A 13,000-nucleotide genomic window follows, 5' to 3' on the forward strand; every position below is an offset into this window, starting at 1 on the left:
AAGGAATCAAAATTCTAAGTGTTCAGGGACTCTGCGGATCCCTGTATGTAGCCCAGAGGTAAATGTTAGGGGAAAGAGGGGAAGGGAAAAAAGGCAAGTTGGGGCAGTGATCTTGGAACTGGGAAGCCGGCCCGAAGCAGGAAGAGCCTTACCATTATGCTCAAAAGTTACAACAGCCAACAGGCCTTCCTGTGAGTTAATCACTATCTTAACCTCTTCCTTAGAAACTTTCTTCTCTTTTTAAAAAAAATTTTTTAACGTTTATTTTTGAGAGAGGGAAAGACAGAGCATGAGTAGGAGAGGGACAGAGAGAGAGGGAGACACAGAATCTGAAGCAGGCTCCAGGCTCTAAGCAGTCAGCACAGAGCCTGATGTGGGGCTCGAACTCATGGATGGTGAGATCACGACCTGAGCCGAAGTCAGACACTTAACCAACTGAGCTACCCAGGTGCCCCCTTTATTTCTGATGTTCTGCTCTTTATTCTTTTTCTCCAACTTTATTGAGCTATACCTGACAAAATATATCTATTTCAGGTATACAATATGGTGATTTGATGCATGCATTTATTACTAAATGATTATCACGATCAGGACAATGAACACGTCCATCACCTCACATAGTAACCTTGTTTTAAATGTGTGTGGTGAGAACACTTAAGACCTAACCTCTTAGTGGATTTCAAGCACACAGGACAGTATTATTAACTATAGTCCCGATGTGGTACAATAGATCCCTTCCTTAAAAATTTCCGAACCAAGGGGCACCTGGGTGGCTCAGTCAGTTGAGCGTCTGACTCTTGATTTTAGCTCAGCTGGTGATCCCAGGGTGTGGAATCCAGCCCTGCGTCGGGCTCTGCACTGAACGTAGAGCCTGCTTAAGATTCTCTCTTTCTCTTTCTCTCTCCCACTGCCCCTCTCCCTTGCTCTCACTCTCTCTCTAAAAAATAATAATGATAATAAAAATAAAATTTCTAACCAAGCTGAAGGCAGATTTTTCAGTACGTCTTTACCTTCTTTCACCAATCACATTTATTAGACATTATTTCTCCTGCTTCCTTACACATGTTGGAGTTATAAATCAAATAGACTTTGCCTCCAGTGAGACTGCTCACTCTTCTATGAACAAAGGGATGGAGGCTTCTGTCTGTGACTCTTATCCTCATGAACAGAAAGCCAGGCCCCAAGTGCTACCTTGTCACCACCTCCTTGTGACAGACCCTCCTCGTTTCTTCTCAACAGAATGACAGACGTGGCTGTGTGAGGCCTCGAACCTTTGTGCCAGAAACAGAGCCACGGAACCCCGGGCCCAAAGTTTTCTGGTCCTGATGAAGGTTATTTCCTTTGTGACGTTCAGATTGGAGGGAGAAGGGAGGAGCGTCGAAGGGGAAACAGAGGGGCCCCGATGCACCAGCGAGCCTCCCTGCCACAGTTTCCTTTGTGTACTGGACTAGGGGCCCCTAATTCCCATCTTCCTTCGGCTCCTGAGTCAACAATTCAATTCTAACGAGCTTCTATCTTCCTGACTTAAAAATGGTTTGACTGAAACCTTGGTGAATTTACAGACTCAGATAACAACGTAGGCTAAATCAAGTTTGCACAGCCTCTTTCTTTATTAAAAAATGGTTCTGGGATGATTTTTCCAATTAAACAGCCTTTTCATGGCGCTCTGTCAATGTCATGCAATAATGCCTTAATTCGGAAATGCTATTAAATGTGAGTGACAACGAGGAAAAGGCTCTATAATCTAAGCATGATTGAAAGCTACATTAATGCAGCCAATTTTGTGAAGACTCTCTCTATACCTACTTTTATTGTGGGTTACAGAACTGGGGGCTCCCCTGCCACGCACACCCAGTCACTGCCGCCGGTGCCCAGGATTCACTCACTGAAATTCCTGCACATTCACCTCATCCGGCCCCCAGACAGAGGACAGAATGGCGTCCATCAACATTCATCAGGCAGGGCACAGCTCTGGAGGCAAACAACAACTGGGAAAATAATGCTGGAAAAGGATCCAGAAAATGCCACTGGACGCTAAGCAGTCCTGGTAGAGAACACCCTCCATCCAGTCTTGGAAAACCTGCTGCAGTGTGAGCTCCTCTGACTCTGCCTCCCTCTGCTCCCCTACAAACGGACACGAGCCTCCAGGCCACAGAACAAAATGTGTCTTCCGGCGCTCTCTGCTTCCACTCCTGCCAGCCCCCTAAAGGTGCTCACCACTCGGCTAGCTTGCCCACCCAGTTCCATGATGCCCTCCATACTGAGGACCTTTGCCTCCAATGCACCCTAGCATGGCAGCCTCCTGAATGTCTAACGCCCAAGAAGCCCCAAATCCCGAATTGCAAACTTCGAAATCTTGTGTCCTACCCTTTCACTTGGCCCAGCCAGCCGCCTCGTTGGCCCTGAGGAATCTGACAGATTGTTTACATTCAGCCTGTCACGCCAACCTGCCCACATGGCTAGCCTCTCAGCAAGCTGCACCTGGGGACACCGAGGCCCCACTGGAGTGTGACTCCACAACCCCGCAGTGCTTGCACAGACCCCTCGGCCTCAGTACGCTGGTAGCCTGGCTGGGCCCGGCATCATCTCTCAGCTGAGTTCCTCCACCGTTCCCAGTCCCAGTGTGCCCAGAGGCCCGTTCCAGATGTGCAGTGCTCTCCCAGGCTCTCCGCCCTTGTCCGGTTCACTCACTGTCTAGCCTATACCACAGGGTCGGTCTCCTCAGTTATAACCTCACTGCAGCAGCGACAACAGTCTCAGCTCGCTCCTGATTTATCCTGCCCCCCACCCCCCAACCTGGTCTCCAGTCCTCCACCCACCCAGGATCTGAGGATCCAGCTGCCTGAAAGTCTTTTCAGCGACTCTCTTTCAGCTCCCTTACTGGTATCCACAGCAGTGTTTTCCCAAGTTTGCCAGGTTTTCTACCCCCAGAGCTGTTCATTCTTGACAGCCTTGTCTCATCTACACCACGAGAGGAGAGCATCTGGTAAGGACTCTTCTGGTCCCTCCTCCCTGTTTCCCTACTCATCTCCTCCCCCCACACCAAGGCTCAGAAGTTGGCACCCCAATTCCCACAACCAACTCTTCCTCCTGTGATCTTGTACCCCAAACCTGCCCTGTAAATGCTGTCTGACTTTTAGGAGCTGCTTAACCACTCTGTTACTCCGTTTCCTCATCTATGTAATATAGAGCAGAGCGTCTTCCTCATAGATCTGTGTTGAAGACTGGTAGGACCACACAGACAAAGCACTCAGAACAGTGACAACCGATATAGGAGTGTCTTCCTTTATGTCCCCCTTCCTTCTCCTCAACCTACAGAGTCAGCCCTGTAATTGCAAGCAACTGCCTTCTTTCCTCAGCATCAAGCTCCCACACTCACTACCACCCCTTCCTTGCCCCTACTCGATCCCTGGCTCCCTGGCAGGCGGGCTTGGGTCCGGCAACTCTAGAGGATCCTTTCTCAGCGAGGTCACCGCTGATTTCTAATGGCAAATCCATTGCCTTGTCAGTCCCCTCTGCCGTGTGACGCCATCTCTTCCTCAGAACTCTTCGTTTGCTTCCTTTTGGCTTCCATGATTAGTCCCTGATGGTCTCGGGCCGGGGCCCCTCTGCCTGTCCTCTAAGTCTGAAGGTTGGTCCACCTTTGGCTTTCTCGTCCTCCCTCAAGGAAGAGCTCATCTACTCCCACAACTTAGACAATGTCTGGTATACAACGGTTCCTCATTCATTCCTTACCTGGTCTTTTTAATGGGCTCTATCGGCCTGCTGTCGCCACCTGCTTCTCCCAAGGGAATCTCAAACATGTCCATAATGAGATTGCTGCTTTCCTGAAACCTGCTTCTTCCTCTAATTTTTAAAAAATGTTTATGTTTGAGAGAGAGAGCACCAGCAGGAAGGGGCCAAAAGAGAGGGAAACACAGAATCTGAAGCAGGCTCCAGGCTCTGAGCTGTCAGCACAGAGCCCAACGCAGGGCTCAAACCCACGAATCACAAGACCATGACCTGAGCTGAAGTCGGATTCTTAACCAACTGAGCCACCCAGGTGCCCCTCACCTGGATCTCTTATATCGGCTGAAGACATCATTATGATCCCAGCTCCCTGCTTCAAACCTTTGGCAGTGTGCAGGGCAAAGAGCACAGTTCTGGTAAACCCATTTTTGTGGGTGCCTGGGATAGTGCCAGTAGAGAAACGGGCTAACCCCATATTCACGGGCATGGATTCCAAGTGTAAGGATCATTCGTCAGCAATGGGACAGGGCCACAAATAAAACCTAAGGGGTTCATTCTCAAAGCAAGAGCTTAACAAAGACCTAGTTAGCTCAAGGCACTGGGGTGGAGGGAGGGTCACGTTTGGGGCTAGGAGCCAGAGAGATGAGAGAAAGTAAGGAAAGGCCCAGATGGAGCCCATCCCAAGTCTTACAAGGTGCTGTGTAACTCCCATTGGCCTGAGGTCGCTCATCTCCTCCCTACTTCTCACTTCCACTCTACTAACCACTCAGTTCCCAAACTCCTCTGGGCTCCCCATGGTCTGCTTTCCCAACCCGGGTCTTCCCTGTTCCTCACCTCAGCAACCACAACCACCACAGCTGTTCCAGGCCTTAGATCTCCTTCCTCTCATTGTCCATCTCTTAAACCATGACTGTGGTAATACCATTCTCAGCCCTAAAACCCTCAATGGCTCCCCACTGCTATTAGGAACAGGCACAAGCTCTTCTGGGCTTCACAGTCGAGCCCCAACCTGCCTTTCCGTCTTCCCCCTGACAACACGACAGCTACAACAAATGACAGGTACACGCTGTTGCCCTGGGACACACCACACTGACCCCTTCACCCACCACACAGCTTATTTCCTCCATCTGGGACACCTGTCCCCTGGCCAACCCCAACACTTCTCTTTAACGTGTGCTTGCAGCTGTCTCGTGGGCATGAGGCTTTCTCCTCAGGCAGAGAGCTAATCCTTTCTCCATCCATGAGTGTTTTATATTTGTTTATGCTCTGTCTTCCCTACACACAACGGGTCCCTCAAGGGCAAGGCCCTGGTCTTCTTCATCCAGGGGGTGCTATGAGGGTGTCTAGCACCGAAGAATAATGAAATTGGTCATTTAGGGGCACCTGGGTCGCTCAGTCGGTTAAGTGTCCGACTTCGGCTCAGATCATGATCTCATGGTTTGTGGGTTCAAGCCCCGCATCAGGCTCTGTGCTGACAGCTCAGAGCCTGGAGCCTGTCTTCAGATTCTGTGTCTCCCTCTCTTTCTGACCCTCCCCTGCTCGTGCTGTCTCTGTCCCTCAAAAATAAATAACATAAAATTTTTTAAAAAAAGAAAACGGTCATTTAGTGAGCGCTAAACCTTTTACATGCAGCATCTCATTACTCCTCATGAGAACATTCTGAAATACTTTGGCAACTCCTTCCAAGAGATTCTCAGACTCCTGTATGGAGTGTGCTTACTACATCTCTCCCCGAAAGCAGGTTTCTTCGCCATCAGAAGCCTCTGCTTTACCGGGTGACTGCAAGCTGGTCACTCCTTCACGGACCGGTTAAGAGTGAGGACTTTGCACACAAAATATCTCCTCAGAATCCCACCGGTGAAAAGCTCACTTGGATGAAACAGATACTCTCAGAGGAAAATATAAAAGACCAAAACAAATTAAGAAGTAAAAAACCTGGGGGCACCTGGGTGGCTCAGTCGGTAAAGCACCGGACTTCGGCTCAGGTCATGACCTCATGGTTCACAAGTTCGAGCCCTACATCGGGCTCTCTGCTGTCAGCACATAGCCTGCTTTGGATCCTTGGTCCTCCTCTCTCTGCCCTTCACCTACTCACTGGCTCTCTCAAAAATAAATAAATAAATACTAAAAATATTTTAAAATAAATAAATACTTAAAATATTTAAAAATAAACACATACACTTAAAAAAAGAAGTAAAAAACTTCTAACAATAATCACATAATATCTATACGTTATAAATGTCAAATCACCACTTGTCCAAAAAGGCACTGGGCTCAGGCAGGTTCATAGGCAATTTCTTTCAAAGCTCTAAGGAACAGATATTATCATGCTATTTAAACTATTCCAGACCCCGGAAAAAGGATTGTGACTGATCTTTACTTTCTTCTTTCTTCTTTTTTATGTTTTCAGAAACTCCACATGTGTTACTTTAATAATTATAAAGAAACACTAAACACACTGGATTGAAGGCATTTTTAATAAGGAATTATGAGGGGCGCCTGGGTGGCTCAGTCGGTTAAGTGTCTGGCTTCGGCTCAGGTCATGATCTCATAGTTCGTGGGTTCGAGCCCCACGTCGGCCTCTATGCTGACAGCTAGCTCGCAGCCTGGAACCTGTTTCAGATTCTGTGTCTCCCTCTCTCTCTGCCCCTCCCCTGCACACGCTGTCTCTCTCTGTCTCTCAAAAATAAATTAAACAAAAAAATAAGGAATTATGAATTTGTACAAAGGTTTATCTATACACAAATGAGATTTTTAATATTTTTTAATTTTTTTTAGTATTTATTTTTGAGACAGAGTACAAGCAGGGGAGGAGCAGAGAAAAAGGGAGACACAGAATCCAAAGCACGCTCTGGGCTGTCAGCACAGAGCCCAATAAGGGGCTTGAACTCATGAGCCATGAGATCATGACCTGAGCCGAAGTTGGAAGCTTAACCAACTGAGCCACCCACGCACCCCACAAATGAGATTTTTAAAAATGAATTGCTATATATATGCTTTATGAGCAAAAATTAGAAAAGGGAATGTGCAACAATGTATTCACCTATTCACTTTTTGTTGCATAAGCACAGCATGCCAGGCAGGCACTGGGGATAAAAATGGTGAGCTAAACCCACACAAGAACCCATCCTCATGAAGTTTACACTCTCATGAGGAGACAAATACCACACTCCCAAAACATACATATTATAAACTCTGAGAAATGGTATGAAATAAATATAGAGCTCACCAGGAAAGTGCGTACGATACTGGGCAGGGGCCTTGTCTAGGGGTCAGGACTGACGGAGTCCCAAACAACTGTTAAAACCAATGATGTCTTGGGGCGCCTGGGCGGCTCAGTCGGTTGTGTCTGACTTAGGCTCAGGTCATGATCTTACAGCTCGTGAGTTTGAGCCCCACATAGGGCTCTGTGCCGCCAGCTCGGAGCCTGGAGCCTGCTTCTGATTCTGTGTCTCCCTCTCTCCCTCCCCCTCCCCTGCTCATGCCTGGTCTCTCTCTCAAAAATAAACATTAAAAAAATTTTTAATAAAAAAACACAAAAAATGAATGATGTCTTGATAAAGAGTCAGTGCCATAGGAGAATATTCACGAAGACAATGAGTGACAACTATAAAACAGCATAGTCCTGCTTTCGTATAAAAATATTTACACAGAAGAAAGGGCTGAAAGGCTATACAAATATGGTGAAATGCAAAATGTTAGCTGTGGGGAGATTTATGATTCCTATTTTCTTGTGCTTCTGTTATTGCCCAAATTTTCTACAAGATCTTGTACTGATTGTGCCATATTCTTCATGAAAGCTTCATTTGACTTCCTTTTTTTAAATTGTGGTAAAATACACATACCATAAAATTTTAATGGTCTTTAAGAGTACAGTTCTGTGCCATTAAGTACGCTCACATTATTCCACAGTCATCACCCCCATCTATCTCCAGAACTTTCTCACATTCCCGAAATCAATGGAACTCAGTGTCTATGACACACTAACACACCAATCCCTTTCCCCCAGCCTCTGGCAAACACCAAGCCTCATTTGATTTTAAAGCACCAACACTCAAACACCAAGCCTTATTCACCCCTGAAGTGTAAATCACTGTCATCTGCCCACTGCCGGCGCTGGAAAACGCTGCCCTAGTAAGGAGGTAAGGCGGTTGAGTTTTACAGCGCAGGGAGACAGGTCTAGGGGGCAATTTTGGACAACCGGAGGAAGGCATGTGGGGGTACAGCATGGGGAGGGGATTCTAAACCAGAATGGGAAGGCAAAGTAACGGCTTGCTTCAAAGTTTGGCTTGGGGCCCCGGGAGCACCCAGTGTTTTCAGGTGCAACGATCAGCAGACCATGAACCTCTGCTGCTTTCAGTTCAAGGTCACTGCCTCTGACTCAGAGGCACACATACACACAAAAGAAGGCAGCAGGAAGGAAGGATGGTAAGGGAGAGATAGAGAAACGTAAACATTAACGAATCAGGTCACCCAGAAACCAAACGCAGGAATTTCCTTCACAATACTCTTGTCAGCTGCCCCCATGGCACCTGCCCCAACACATCCAATGACAGGGGCCCATCGGAGCCCTGACATTCCGGAGGAGAACATCCAGACAGCTCCATAAATCCCCCAACCCATAAATACAGAAAGGGTTAGAGAGGCTTCTGACTTTTTCCTGCCTTTTTTTTTTTTAATGTCTCACCTCCCACTACAAGTTACCCCCCTTTTCAACCTTCTCCAAAACTCTATCTCACTGGAAAAAAATGCTGCCCTGGCTCAGGCAACCACTAAAACTTTCATGAACTTCCTTGTTTCCCTATGAAGTATCCGGTGGACTTATTCCCAGCACAGCAAAATTCATCATTCTAGTCTTTAATTTATCCAAAACTCCTTTTTCTCTGGCTATGACCTACCCCTTCTTTGGACATCTTTGCTTTTACTTCCCTAATATCATTCATACTAGCAAGCTGCTTTTCTTTTCAGAAGAGCCTTTTTTCTTCATGAAGGAAGTTTCAATTAGTTAACCAAGCTGCAATTCAAATCCAGGTCTTAGTAAAATTACAAAATTACTGGGGAACCTAGGTGGCTCAGTCGGTTAAGTGTCCGGCTCTTGATCTCGGCTCAGGTCATGATCTCGCAGTTCCTGGGTTCAGGCCCCGAGTCAGGCTCCTCGCTGATGGCGTGGAGCCTGCTTGGGATATTGTCTCCCCCTCTCTCTCATTCTCAAAATAAATAAATAAACTTAAAAAAATTATAAATTACTACCTGTCAGAAACCTTTGGGATTGCCTGAAGTGCTCAAAAAATTAATCTGGAAATTCTAGCGTCACCTGGGTGGCTCAGTCGGTTGAGCAGCCACCTTCAGCTCAGGTCATAACCTCACGGTTTGTGAGTTTGAGCCCCGCGTCGGGCTCTGTGCTAACAGCTCAGAGCCTGAAGCCTGCTTCCAATTCTGTGTTTCTGTCTCTCTGCCCCTCCCCTGCTCACACTCAGTCTCTCTCTCTCTCTCTCTCTCTCTCTCTCTCAAAAATAAACAAACATTAAAAAAAATTGCTTTTATCTGGAATTCTAAGTATTTACTGTTTATGTGGCTTTTCCCCTCCTTCTTTGTTCTCTTAATAGCAGCGCCCCCATGTTCTTGGGAACATGGTTCTCGGTAATGAAAAGTTCTGTTCTTAAATGTGACTGCCCGTCTTCTACCCCAGGCAGCCAGAAAACTGTTCACCTGGAAGGGGAAATGCGTGGTTTGATGCGGGGCTTGGAAGAGTACTGAATAGGAGGTAAAAACCAGCAAAGATGGCCGGGGGGTGGGGGCTGCTTCCATCAGAAGACACTGGGCTCTTGGGGGCTGAGAACAGAGAGAGGGGGAAAGGAGACGGGTTAAATGGGAGACAGGTGAAGCAAATTTCAAAATAGCGCCTGGAGATGGGCCTGGCCAACCCTCACCAGCTGTCCTTCAGTTACTCAAGTCTGCATGCAACGTTCCTTCAACGCCCTAGAATCTCAGCAGCCAGAGAAGCTTGTACCAACAAAGCCACCTCCTCTGAGAAGCTGGTCACTGGTAATTAAAAAAGAGAGGCAAGATGGGGCGCCTGGGTGGCTCAGTCGGTTAAGTGTGGACATCAGCTCAGGTCAAGATCTCACAGTTTGTGAGTTGGAGCCCCGCATCAGGCTCGGTGCTATCAGTGCATAGCCTGCTTCAGATCCTCTGTCCCCGTCTCTCTCTGCCCCTCCCTCCCCCCAAAAAAATAAATAAAAACATTAAGACAACACTAAAAAAAATAAAAAAGAGACACAAGGATAAATATCATAGATAAAGGAAAACCATAGTTGTAAGCTTGAAGCAGACTTTAGCCAAAACTCTGGAGGAATTATTTATATCACAGGACTGTCATAAGGAAGTAAGGAGGATGGAGGTGAAGGTGTTCTGCAAATCAAGTGCTGTGCAAATGGGCTGTCAGCCTGCTGATCAGCACAGGCTTCAGGGAAGTGGGGGCATAAAGGCTGGGCACCACTTCTCTAAAAAGTGACATCTAACCTCATATTTTACTTCAAAAGAATGGCAGTTTGGGGAAAGGTGGTCTATCTGGTATGTCTGACTTCATGAGGAAAGCATTCAATGAGCTTTTTTCCACAGAATCCTAGTGGACAGAATGGAGACCTGAAGGTCAGATAAGGCAAACTGGTAAGTGCCCTCAAAGTGCAGATTATTGGATGAATATTAACATAGAGGAAAATTTCTCACTGGTTCCTAAGGACTCCATTCTGGCCATGTTCACTTAACGTTATTCTTTTTGAGGGGGCGTGCCAGTGGGGAAGGGACAGAGAGAAAGGGACAGAGGACCCAAAGAGGGCTCTGAACTGACAGGCTCACAGCAGTGAGCCCGACACAGGGCTCAAACTCACAAACCGAGAGATCATTACCCAAGCCAAAGTCAGACGCTCAACCAACTAAGTCACCCAGGTGCCCCAGCTCAACATTATTCTTAATTCCCTTGAAAAAAAGTATCAGGGAATATCATGAAAGCATACAGATATCACAAAACCAGAAGACAAATAAATAGTACCATCAGCTGTGTAAATGTGATGCCCAGATTCATTTTTAAGAACTGCTTCCAATTTACATTTAATCCCCATATAGTAAAGCAGAGGCCTTAACTTGGTGAAATGCATATGTGCTTTGTTTGGCTTGCTCAATGTTTTGTTTTTGCGTTTATTTATTTTGAGAGAGCAAGCACGTGGGTCCGTGCAGGCCGGGGAAGGGTAGAGAGACAGAATCACAGGCAGGCTCTGCACTACCAGCCCAAAGCCCAACGCGGGGCTCAATCTCATAAACTGTGAGACCTGAGCTGAAATCAAGAGCCGGATGTTTAACCAACTGAGCCACCCAGGCCCCCTGGCTTGTTTTACTTTAAGAAAAAATTTAAACTAACAGCATGTAAAAATTAGCTGGTTTCACTTGAAAATCCATATTTTAAGCTTGAAGAAAAGAGAAGATCTCATTCCTGCAAAGGCGGCATCAGCTGGAGGCATGTGGCCTGAACCATGCACAGGCTTCTGTTTGGGGCACCTGACCCCCACTGGCACTTGAGTTGGTGACTCCTGCAGTAAAATGTTGGTTTACATTATTAAATGTGACACAGTTTTTGATGATGCATTAAACTCCAATCTCCTTTCACTTTTCAGCCTTTGCCCATTTTGCTCCTGCAACAAGATCCAACATCCGATCACAACTTTATAATGAGAACCTATATATACAGAACATGCCAATTTTTCAGTGTGCCTTCTTTGCCTTTGGTTTATTTAATCTTCCCAATATTCCAGGAAGTCTGGCTTTATTGTCTGTTTTATAAGGGAGATTAGCTAGCCAACAGGGGCCAAAGGCAAGATTTCAACTCAGGGTTTGGGTTCAATCTTAATCTACCATTTCCCACCATACCATGTACCCCTCAATCCCTGGAGACAGCCTGGATCCTGACCCAGCCAGAGGAGACTCAAATCCAGATTGCAAAGCCCCCTGGGCTGTTCTGAAAAAAGGACACCATTTGGAATCCTTGCTTTATTTCCGTGTGTAATCTTCTAAAAAAACTTTATAGTAGAGCTTAATCCAAAGACAGCTGACTTTCATTTATACTTAACCTGTGTTGAACTCACACATTAAATTTTAAATCTCTGCTCTCAAAAATGTATTTTGCTCATTAAGATCTCCTTGGTAACACTAGTAATTGGTATTTGGCCTACAAAAAGACCCCTAAAAAACAAATGAAAAAAAAGAAACAAAGACCTTGGACCCTATTAAAATAATAGAATTAGAATCAGACTAGACTGATTCTAGTAATTAGAATTAGAATAAAATCCCATCGGAAATCCAACTCCGGAAAGTTCCAGGATCACAGCTGTGTGGCAGACTCAGAGAATAGAATAACCTGTCCAGAATGGAGGAAGACTGGAAACCCCCAGAAAAGGGGGACTCTCCAAGGTACAGTGGGCACTCAACTGAATGCGTGACTGAATTGAGCTTTCGGGGGGAAAAATTGAGGACATAAGTCAAAGAATACAAGGGGGAAATACAAGGAGGAAAGGCCATTAGAAACTTAAGGAAAAACAAAAATGAAAAGCTGTGCAAGGAGTATAATCATAATACACCACTTGAATTTGCCGTGAACAATCTTTACAGATGTTCAACTACACACAATGTGGGAATTACAAATATATAATAGAATGTAAGTGCCAACAACTTTGACAGAGCAAAAATTAAGCTGTAGAAAATAGGACAGGGAGGGGAAAAAGAACTGAAGGGCAAAGTAGAAAAACACCAACATTCTCAAATCATAAAGTCTTTACTGAAGGACGAGGATTAAAGGCATAACCATGTTACTTAAAGCCCTAAAAATGGAATCAAGAGAACCAGGAAGGTAAGGTTTAGTTTTAAGTGAGTGAAACAGTCATCCATCCTAACAGAAAAGCAACAAATAATGTTGCAAAAGGATTGACAGAGAAACAGCAAGAACATATATTATTTAGAGATACAGATGTAATTACCAGAGTTTTAAAAAATTAAAATTAAAGAGCCGTAACATTTAAAAGTGGTACCTTTTGGGGCACCTGGGTGGCTCAGTCGGTTAAGTGTCTGACTTCAGCTCAGGTCATGATCCCCTGGTTCGTGAATTAGAGCCCCACGTCAGGCTCTGTGCTCAGAGCCGGGAGCCTGCTTTGGATTCTGTGTCTCCCTCTCTCTCTCTGCTCTTCCCCCACTCATGCTCACACGTTTTCTCTCTCTCTCTCTC

This window comes from Suricata suricatta, chromosome 17 (genome assembly GCF_006229205.1).
Source record: "Suricata suricatta isolate VVHF042 chromosome 17, meerkat_22Aug2017_6uvM2_HiC, whole genome shotgun sequence".
Lineage (NCBI taxonomy): Eukaryota > Metazoa > Chordata > Mammalia > Carnivora > Herpestidae > Suricata > Suricata suricatta.